The sequence below is a fragment of the Fukomys damarensis genome, unplaced genomic scaffold (assembly GCF_012274545.1).
Source record: "Fukomys damarensis isolate Sample0158 unplaced genomic scaffold, DMR_v1.0_HiC HiC_scaffold_35, whole genome shotgun sequence".
Lineage (NCBI taxonomy): Eukaryota > Metazoa > Chordata > Mammalia > Rodentia > Bathyergidae > Fukomys > Fukomys damarensis.
Window position 1 is genome coordinate 21046944 of NW_022900947.1, and position 10620 is coordinate 21057563.

Sequence of the window (10620 nt, forward strand, 5' to 3'; positions counted from 1 at the left end):
GGTGAAGGGAGGGCAGGGACAAGGGAAAAAAAATGAGAACAAAGACCTGTCATGTAAGGGTACAAGATCCCAGTAATGAATGTAACTGTATCGTATACCTAGAATGTACTAATAAACTCAATTAAAAAAGATATTGGCAAAAAGAATACAGAAGATCATCAAGAAAGTCATAAAGTCTGACCAAGTCAGATTTATTCCAGGGATGCAAGGATGGTTCAACATGCATAAATCAGTAAATGTAATACTGATTAATTCAACAGAATTAATGACAAAAACAATATGATCATCTAAATTGATTCAGAAAAAGCATTTGACAATATTCAACACATATTCATGATTAAAAAAAAAAAACACTGCAGAAAATTGGAATACATGGTCTGTATCTCGACCTGATAAGGGCTATCTATGAAAAGCTAATAGCCAACATCATTCTAAATGGTCAAAAACTAAAAACCTTCATGCTAATATCAGGAGCAAGACAAGGATGTCCACTATCACTACTCCTGTTTAAAACAGTCCTAGAAACATTAGCCACAGAAATTAGACAAGACAGTGAAATAAAAGGAGTAAAGATTGGAAAGGAAGAAATTAAACTGTCACTGTTAGCTGATGATATGATACTCTACATAAAAGATCCAAAAAACTCTGCCAAAAGTCTGCCAGCCTTATTTGACAGTCAATGAAGTAGCAGCATACAAAGTCAACACTCAAAACCAATACCCTTCTTGTACACAAATAACAGAATCACTGAGAGAGAAATTAGAGAAACAATTCCTTTCACAATAACATCCAAAAAAAGAGAAATATCTAGGAATCCATCTAATGAAGGAGACAAAAGACCTCTACACTGAAAACTTCAGCACTCTGACAAAAGTGATAGAAGAGAGCATAAGAAAATGGAAAGATATGCATTGCTCCTAGGTAGGAAGAATCAACATGGTGAAAATGGCCATACTTCCAAAATCTCTATTCAAATTCAGTGCAATCCCTATTGAATTCCCAACAGCATTATTTCATAGAACTTGAGAGAACAACTCAAAAATTAATTTGAAACCAGAAGAGACCTAGAATAGCAAAAAACATTCTAGGCAACAGAGACTTAACAGGGGGTATCACAATACCCAACTTGAAACTATGCTCCAAAGCCATTGTGACAAAAAACAGCATGGATCTGACAAAGAAACAGACACAAGGATGAATGGAAAGGATTACAAGATGCAGAAACAATGCCAGACGTACTCAGCTACCTCATCCTCAACAAAGAAGTCAACCATCCTCACTGGAAGAAAGATAGTCTCTTTAATAAATGGTGTTAGAAACTGGATCTCTATCTTTCACCATGCAATAAACTAAAATCCAAGTGGATTAAAGACCTAAATATCAAAACAGAAACACTAAACTTATTGGAAAGTAAATTAGGTGGAACTATCAAAGACACTGGCAAAGGAGAAGACTTTATGAACAAATCCTCAGCAGCACAAGAACTTGCACAAAGAATAAACAACTGGGATCTCATTGTATTAAAAAGATTTGTAGTGCATGAGCTATCACCAACACAGCAAAGAGACAACCTACAATGTGGGAAAAAATCTTTACCAGCTCCTCTTCAGACAGAGGACTACTGTCTAGAATATATGAAGAACTCAAAAAAAGCATACCCTCCAAATGCACAGACCTGAATAAAAAATGGTCATCTGAAATGAACAGACATGTCTCCAACAAACAAGGAAAAGCAGCAAATAAATATATGAAAAAATGTTCAACATCACTAGTCATTCAAGAGATGGAGATGAAAACAACATGGATATTCCACCTCACCCCAGAAAGAATGGCTGTTATCAAGAAATCAACCAATAACAAGTGCTGTCAGGACTGTGGGGAGAAAGGAACCCTTCTCCATTATTGGAGGAAGTGTAAACTGGTACAACCACTGTGGAAATCAATATGGAGATACCTCAAAGACCTTGGACTGGAGTTTCCATTTGGCCCAGCTGTCCCTCTTCTGGGTATCTTTCCAATAGAATTAAAAGAATCATACAACAGTGATATATGTGCACCTATGTCTGTAGTGGTGCAGTTTGTAATAGCTAAAACTTGGAAACAACCCAAATACCCATCAAGTGGAGACTGTAAGAAGACATGATTTTTCTATAAAATGGAGTAGTACCCACCCATAAAGAATTAGAAACTAGAGAATTTATAGCTAAATGGATGCACATTGAGTCTATTTTCTTAAGTGAAATAAATAGGACACCACTGAGTAAATACCAATTAATCTCTCTGGTGTGAGAAACTAAAAGTGTAGATAAGGTTCAAATGGTAAAGTTGGGAGTGTGAAACAGGAAGAAAATGGCTAAAGGGAAAGTGGAAAGGGGAGGGGAAAGGAAATAAGCAAAAAGAAAAACGTGATACAATGAAAAAATGGAAACAAAATCTTTATTAATAGGATAGAATGAAGGGGGTGAAGGGAGGGGATGGGTAAGGGGAAAAAACAAGAATCAAGATACATCATGTGAAGGTACAAGATCCCAATGATAAATGTAACTGTATTGTTTATTTAAATGTATCAATTAACATAATGGAAAAAATAAAAATAAAATAAAAATCTGTGTTCAGGATACCCTGCCACCTCTCTATTACAATAGACAGTGTAAACTAACAATTTCTAAATAGCTGTTTAGTGAAGTGGTCATGAAACAATAAAGAAATCTATCACAAAACTACCACACTATTTCAGAAAGCTACCGCAAACTAAAATTACCTTCCTTGGTTCCCTCATTTTAAGAAAAACACAATTTAAAGAAGCAGGAATGTCCCAAGTTAGCAAGGAAGTGGACACCTGTAAACATTTTGCAGTTGGTGCCAAGCAATGTGTGAAACAATTTGAAGAGTATCTAAGAAATAAAATATCTCACTCTTGTTCAAACTCTAGGTAATTAAGCTAGCTTGTAGTTTGGATATGAAATGCCATAATTACCAAGACAATAAAAGAGATACTTTATTACATTGCATATCTAAGTCAGAGATGATCATTTCTTGTGCACTGTTGATGCCAGTAAGTAACAGAACATGCTTGCTCCTTTTCACTCAAATCCAGGCATTCTCCAGCAAACTAAACATAAACGAAAATTTGTTTTCATGCAAGATTTTGTTTGTGTGGCTCCTGTTTCTGCTTCTCTAACATTTAGTTTAATATTTTGATAGAATTCATATGACGAAAGTGGAAAAAGACGTAAAAGAAATCACATATTGATGATATTACATTAATATTATTAGGAGCAGAAGCTGGAATCTGATAGACATAAAGTTTTTTCATTGTGAAAAGAAATGTGTATGTGTGCTTGTTTCTGTTTTGTTTTATTCTGTTCTGCTTTGCTTTTGAGGAAATAATTTCAATAATCATAAATTGTGGCATCAGACACAATTTGCTTTAAATTCTATTTCTGTAATCATGAGAAAATAACTTATGTGATGCCCAACTTTTGCATGTAAAAGTATTTTAATAATATATGAAAAGTTTCAGAAAGCACATTGAATATGCATTGCCAGAAAATATTATATGCTCAACAAATGTTAGCTATTTGTGTTTTGTTAATAATTTCTTGCCAGGGAATGGAACTGTTAGTTAAATCCAATCCATACTTTCAAGACTTATTTTGGCTCTTCCTAGCACATGTAAATTTGGACAGTTACTTCATGTTGATTTTCCAGAAGATCATAACATGAGCTTTTCCAACTGAACTGATTTTTTATGTTAAAAAATAAGTGGCATGGCCCATTGCAGAAACTCTCTGTTTAATCTTTAAATCTGTGGTATTGCTTTAAAATAAGCTTTTTTAAATTGCAGAATTCCACTTAAAAGGTGAATCAACTTGGCGCCTTGACCATTTAATACTCAAAGAAAAAGAATGGGCGAAACACCCTGTGCATTATCAAAACATTTTTCTCTAATCAGTTATAATTAGCATGAAATAATAGATTTCCCCAGCTTTTTAGCTTTTCGAGAGCAATTCATTTTGAGACTGCCCACCCTACTAGCTTCTGACTTGGAGGGTTGAATTCACCAATTAAGTTCACAGCAGATTAATTAGCTAGTAATTTGGGAAGTTAATCATCATTCAACGGTACTTATTAAGTGCCTTCATGCCCATGAAACTTGTGTTGGAAGATTGGTTTGGGACAATTGAAATCTCATCTGAAGACAAATTTAAGTGGTTTTGACACCCAGATCCAACTTAAATATACCACTGATGCTTCTCAACCCCTCTTATCACTGTTTAAGGGAAGTTATTAAATGCAACACAAAAAATGTGCAAGAAACATGAAACAGTACAGGCATTACAGGGTTCATGGTTTTCATTTAGGGCCTGATTAAATTATATCCCATGTTAAATTTTCAGCATTTTTGTCCAAAACATGTGATTTTTCCTTCTTTCTTTCTTTCTTTCTCCGAAGAAAATTTCATGAGCTTTCTCAGTTCACAGATGAAAATCAGTTTTAGGATTTCTTCATTGTAACTAATGGAAATTTGTTCAAATCACAAAGTTACCACACTATTTGCTCAATTCAGCAGAAATATCTATTTTCATTCATTCAGCTCAAGTGAAGCCTCATTTGGAACAGCAAGGAAGTTCAGGTCAGGAATGAAGCAATTCAAAAGAATTTGTATTTACACAAATTGTCACCAGATGAATTTAGTCCTTTCTTTTAATGCTCATAATTCTTTAAAATTTATGTAGTATGGGTTGCAAGTATAAAAACAAAATGGAATTATGTCTATTTATATAATCACACACACACAGAAACACACACACACACACACACACACACACACACAAGGGCCCCTTTCCCACTTTGCTTTTTTTATTTTTCCAGAAAAGTTGAAGGATCAGACATAGCTGGTCAGCTCCAGGAAACCCCATGGATTTCCCTGAGTGGCTCTTATCTTTTTTTTTTTTTTTTTTTTTTTTTTCTTCTCTACTTAGGATGCTACCCTTAACTATTGCTTTTACATGTAGACAGTTTTGATAAAAGTTCTTCAGAGATGCTTTGTAAAACTTTAGCCACTTTCAGGAAATGCGGTTTTTACTCAACCTTCCTTGCCCAAGGTGCAATGGGAGTACTGATCTCTTATTTAGGTGTTTGCATATCCACAGTGTAGCAGGCTCATTTCTACATTTAACCTTATATCTCCATTTCCCATTGTACAAAGTAACTCATCACAATGATTTTTGCTCTTTGGAACCATTAGACAGAAAAATAAACAAATTCAGAAATAATCTTCTAGCTAAGCTTGCTAGCATACTTTGGAATGAGTATTTTGTGAGATTTGCAATAATTTGATTTCTTGCTAGAGCATGGGAAGAGAACAGCCAGTTGAGATGACTTCTGATTCATTCTTACCAGAGAGGACAGACTTCTAGCAATTCTGATGAGTCCAAGACATCAGACATTGAATTGTTCTACATTTTATACAGATCCGCTACTACAGTTTATCAATGTTTTAAATTATTTCTTCTTGCTTAATAATTCTTATTATCACTTAAAAAGTGCTAATAGACTGATATGAGGCATGCTGTTATTTTCATATGCAGAAAAGAAATCTTCACAGAATTCTAATATTTTTTAAAAATGAGTATACTTGATGTTTCATTCTGTGAGGAAAGTACAATTTTGTGATAAATCAAGTGAATTCTTGTTTCAGATACTTGGCAGTACTTTAAACGAAATATACACTCAAGTTGTTATCTATGGTACTTTTTTAACAATACAAATTTAAAGATATTCTACATTTGCAATTTATAATAGAACATGTATTTGTATCTCCATAAAATTCATATGTTGAAAACCTAATCCCTACTTAAAATTGGGCATCTGGGAAATAATTAGATTTGAATAAACAAGGGAGAAGCCCTGTGATAGGATTAATTTCCTATAGGAAGAGAGTGACGTTAGCTGATTCTATTCACCATGTAATGATACATGTAAAAGGCAGCTCCTGGTCTACAATCTCACCAGGAACCTGCCCCTGTTAGTACTTGATCTAGAACCTATGAACTCCAGCACTATGAGAAATGTACATATGTCCTCAGTCACCTAGTCTATGGTACTCTGTCAAAGCAGCCCAAACTAAGACATCATTTTTCTTTGTAAAGGGTGAGCAGGATTATTAACATAGAAATGTATTTAGCTAATTCCCAAAGCTGTTCTGAGTGAGTCTGAGCTGATGGGCAATGGTTTGGAGGGGAAGTCTACGATGCTACAGAAAGTCGGTGTCTCTGCCAGATGATTCTGACTGGGGTCTGCACCTGTGTGCAATTGGCCAGCGACCATGGTTTGCTGTCATTAAAGACCCATCTCCCTTCGGAAGCCCTCTCATGAAAGTCTTTTCCTTTTAGTGGTTGACCTTGATGTTCATCTTAACCTGATTTTGTCAGTATATCAACATCCAGTAAAGGAAAGGTAAGAGAAAGGTTTAATGCATGTTGCGATCTACCTATAGCCCAGACCAAGAGGATGCCCTCGGGCCCTGCACTCCCTGCCTCTGCACATTTGTCGAAGAAATAGACTGGAACTGAGAATTGCTGTGGTTTCATCTGCGAGGCTCCTCTCTGACCCTACTCCCCGCCGAGGATGCAGACACGGAGTTTTACCACTGACAGTATTTTTGACAGCCTACCGTGAATTGCTTCTCTTCATTGTAGTCATCCTGTAAATCAATTCAGGCATAACTTTAAAACAAGTCTATTTGTCCTTAAGTTAAAGAAAAGCAGTGCTTTATTTTGCAATGTTTAAAGGCTTATGATTCTGATGTTTGAACATTCTTGAAGCCACATAAAGTTTTCCCATTTTCTGCAAAGAAAAAACAAATCTATATGAGGTCAAAATTTGTAAGGTATCTAATTAATGATTACCATAAAGTTTCAATGCCTAAAGTATAAGTTATTTCATGCAGTTTCAAATGTAAAGAATAGTTGCAGTTCCTTCTTACCACAATCTCACCGACCAAAAGATCAGGGATTGTTTCTCACCCTTACCAGATACGATTTTATGAAAACAATTAAACTTTTGCTTGGGACATGACTATTTTGAATTCCTGGGCTGTGAAAATATCTTGGAGATAAATGTACTATACATCAGAATTATTTTCTGAAAGAAGGTGAAATGAAAAATGTTAAATTGCCCTTTTCTCTTTCTTACTGGCAAAGACAAGTCAGAAATTATCTTGGCAAGGGTGAAATTAGTACACAAAAACACACACCTATTAAGCTTTTGTAAAGATTCATGAATTGCTTGAAAGAAAATTTTAAATTATAGGTAGTTCAAAGACAATTCACAATACTTGGAAAATTTCCCTGTCCTACTAATTTTGCTGATTGTTTCCTTTCCAGTGCAGAACAGAAGCTTCTTAGATTGATTAATCCTATTTGTCTAGTTAGCTTTTTTTCTTGCCTTTTGTGATCTTTTGTGTTTTCCATTCCTGTTTCCTAAAGCATCCTCCTCCCAAGTTTTCTTCTAGTTGTTTTAGAGTTTGAGGTTTTACATTTTAAGTCATTGATTCATTTCAAATTGATTTTCATATATGATAAGAGGCAGGAGTCTAGTTTTATATTTCTGATCATGTATATACAGTTTTCCTAGCTCTGTTTATTGAGAATTACTACTTTTTTCTCTCTGAAAGATGTTCTTCACGCTTTGCCAAAACTCAGATCTTGTATCAGTTTTGAGTTAATGTGAGAAAATACTCAAATTATAGAAGAGGAAAATGCATTTTATTCATTTAGGTCTTTTTTAGTCCTTGTTCTGATGGTTCCATTGCTTTGTAGCAAAACAGAAGAACTTTATGGTACAGCATGTCATGGAAAAAACTGCTCACCTTGTGGGGATGAGAGGGAGAGAGGGAGAGAGGGAGAGTGTGTATGTGTCCTGGTGTTTTCAGTAACATACTCCAATTGCCTAATTTCTTTCTATAGACTCCATCTTCTAAAAGATTCAGAACCTTCAAATAGTGTGACAGACTGGGACCAAGCTTTTAAAAAGTGAGCAATTGGGTGACATTGCAGATACAAACTACTATAGCTTTAAGTACATGAATTTCCATTCTTTCCCATTTATATATGTTTGTGTGAATGTATATATGTATATACATATATACATATATATATGATTGTTGCATTATTTATTATAACCTGTAAATATCTAAAATGTTGTCAATTAACTTTGAATTTTTTTTATTCATTAAGCTTATGAGTGCATTTTAGGTATACAATATGATGACATTCACCACTGGGAATTTGTACCTTTACATGATGTACCTTGGTTCTTACTTTTCCCCTTCCCTTGCCCTGCCTTCACCGCCCCCAACTTCTCCCTAATTACAAAGAGTTTGTTTCTGTTTTTTTTTTCTTTTTCTCATATTTGTTCCTATCTCATATTTCCTTTCCCCTACCCTTCCCCCTTCCCCTTTTCTTTTGAACCTTTTCTCCATATTTCACATTATCTATTGTACATTTGGAGCCTCATTTACACTTTAAGTTTCTCACACTAGATAAACTATTTGGTATTTACACGTGCGTGTCCTATATTTCTTTCTCTTAAGAGTATGGCCTCAATGTGCATCTATTTCACTATAGATGTCTCTAGTCAATTAATTTTTTTAGAAATATCTGAATACTTTAGAACTTAATCTATATTTCTCTCTCTTTTCCTTCCTTCCTTCCTGCTTTTCTCCCTTCTTTTCTGTCTCCCTGCCTCGCTCTCTCCATCCCTCCCTCCATTCTATCTTATTCTAATGATTAAAGTATACATTTTTGATGATAGGATTAAAGATAATGTCTTCAGGCACTAAGAACCTTAAGCCTTGGCTAGCAAAACAGCTAAGGGAAAGAAGAGAGAAGTAGCTGGGATGAAACTGGAGTACAAAACCTTAGCTAGGTAGTTGCTGGTGGTCTAGGCTAATGTTTAGAAAATAGATACTACCTATGTGAGGATACCAGTATCGTAACATATAACTTCACTCAGCACACAGAGACATTGAATAAACCAAAGTGTGTTTATTAGTTGCCAGGTTATCAGTGCTCTTTTGATGGGCCATGCATATTCAGAACATAGATAAAATATAACCACTGCCTACTTGAACTCTAAAATTTAAGTAGTATATTTGCCCTCACTCTTTCCTTTCGTTAAATTCTTGGGGGTGAACCAATATAAAGCAGAAAACATATTAAAAATATGAAAAATCTATGGAAATCCCACCAAAAAATTATTGCAGATTTCTTTACTTTTCTTTACAAATTTGATGAACACATTTCTTTATAGTTTTTTTTCACATATTTATAAAAGTGGGATAAAGACAAATGTAAGAAAATTAAGCCAACTAAGCTGCCTCAGTTGCACATATAATTCTGATGATGGCTTTTTGACTACTTAACAGAAACACTGAATGTTCCCTGTCACTTCCACCCAAGTTAATCTTTTCCTATTTTTTTGTTTTTATTGGTACGTGTTTTTAGTACATAATGATGTGATTCTTCGTAGGGAATCGTCATGTACATAGCACATCTTAGTTCTTTTTTTCACCTCTTTCCCCTCCCTTCTAACAAAAGTGGAAACAAATAAAACTAAATAACACATAAAATTCTTATTAGCCAATGACTTTACAGCAAAGAATAAGTATGTCTTATTAAAGACTTGCTGGAAAATCATGTTGGGATTCAATGATAAATTTATAGACTTCAGGAAAAACTCTGTAAGATCCTGCACACTATCCTCAAAACAGTTTTTTAGACAATTGCAATAATTTTAACTAGTGACATTAATCTGTTGTCTTCAAACAAAATGTGTTGATTTTTAAAATGTGAATAGTCTCTAGGCCATTCATGAAAAATGTAATAAGATTTATGATGATTCTATCTACTAATAAATTCTGAGAGTCTCAAATCCTGAAGACAGCCTGACTTCCCTGTAAAAGGAAACAACAAAATCCTATAAGGATTTCCTGTAAGAAAATCCTGTAAGAAAGGGACCAAAGTCCCAGACTACTGTACTTAATAACAGCTTCACGGGCTGGGGATTTAGTTTGGTGGCTTTGCTGCCTGACTTGCAAGCAGAAGGTCCTGAGTTCGATCCCTGGTACCAAAACAAGACAACAACAAAATAGCTTTACCATGGAGATGGCACACAGTGTGAGCAATCAGAAACCAGCATTCTCTAATCCTCAAAGCCTCCTGCTGCTCTTTTCTCTTTCTGACTCACAGATTACTTTACAATTTTAGTGATTGAAATCACTATATTTGTAATGAGTTGGAATACTTTAAAATGCAACCATATTAATTTGGTCATTTAATAAGTTCTTTTCTGCAACTAATAAATCATATGAAATAAAAAATTAACGAAACATTAAAGAATCATGATTATGATAAATTGGTTGAATATTCTCTTGGATGATGTTTAATATTCTATTATCTTTTTATATAGCATTTTAAGAAAAGTATGTATTTTTGAATATGATAAATAAGATCACATCACATGAAATCATACATAAGAAGAATGTTTACAGGCTCAGAAGTGGATTTTTTTTTTCAGGTTTGCAGTGTCTTACAGATATATCTTTCTTGTTTT